The sequence below is a fragment of the Aegilops tauschii genome, chromosome 4 (assembly GCF_002575655.3).
Source record: "Aegilops tauschii subsp. strangulata cultivar AL8/78 chromosome 4, Aet v6.0, whole genome shotgun sequence".
Classification (NCBI taxonomy): Eukaryota; Viridiplantae; Streptophyta; class Magnoliopsida; order Poales; family Poaceae; genus Aegilops; species Aegilops tauschii.
Window position 1 is genome coordinate 165,438,588 of NC_053038.3, and position 1,332 is coordinate 165,439,919.

Below are 1,332 nucleotides of genomic sequence, written 5' to 3' on the forward strand. Positions count from 1 at the left end.
ACCCTTTCCTCTTCAAGGAAAAAACCAACGCAAGCTCAAGAAGTAGCAGGAAGTATTTCTAGCGTCCTTGCCGGGGAGATCTACGCCAAGTCAAGACATTCCAAGTACCCATCATAAACTCTCATCTGTTGCATTACATTTTTTTCCATTTGCCTCTCGTTTTCCTCTCCCCCACTTCTAAAACGATGTTCAAACATATTTGCCATTTTCTTCGCCTTCTTTCGTTCGTCTTTTCATTTGCCCTTATGTCTTACTTGGTTTTTTTGCTCGGTTGCTTGGTATAATTGTGTGTTTATTGAAAATCAGAAGCAAGGAGTTTATGGATCCTCATCCACTTACTAATCTTTTAAAAGATCCAACTATGATGAACCAATTGCTAGTGAGTTGAGTGCACTAGATTATCTTTATGATGTGTTGCTTGAAATTCGTGAATCTAAAAATTGTGATGAAGTGCTTTATGAAGTGATTCACGATAAATCTTTGAATAAAAAGCATGATTGCAATGATGTTATTATAAATTCTATTAATGTCAATTGTGCTAATAATATTCAAAACCCCAAGCTTGGGGATGCTAGTTTTGCTATGTCCACTACTTATTGCAATGATCATGATTGGGGTGATTCTTCTTATGATCATGAAAATCTGTTTAACCCCCATGATGAATATGAGATTGATAATAATGTTTGCATTAATATTGAAAGTGGGTTTGTAAGAGTGTCAATTTTAGATCCCACATATTTTAAGGATGTTCAATATTACGTTTTTTTTTATAAAAGTGGGTTTGGAGAAGTCATGACTTTCTTCTATGATAATCCCACTATTTTGGAAGAGTGTCAACTTTGCATGCATGTGTATCATGTTGAGAATATTTTTGATAGCTATATTGTTGAATTTTATTATGATCCTACATGTAATTATTACGAGAGAGGAAAATATGGTTGTGGAAATCTTCATGCTACTAAATTGCCCCTCGTTATGTTGAGATTGCTATTGTTTCTTTCTTCTTCCTTACATATGGTGGTTTTTGTTTGTCTTGATAAATTTTTTGCTTATAAAATCCCTATGCATAGGAAGCATGTTAGACTTAAACTTGTTTGTCACAAATTTTATGATGCTCGCTGTGTATTTCAATTGCTATCTTTCATGTGAGCATCATCCAAATCTCAATGCCTAGCTAAAAGGGTTTAAAGAAAAGCGCTTGTTGGGAGACAACCAAATATATTTCCTTGCTGTTTTTCAATAAATAATTCATATATCCTCTGGTTAGATGTGGTTTTGTGTTTCAATTAGTGTTTGTGTCAAGTAAGACCTTTGGGATGGCTTACGGTGATA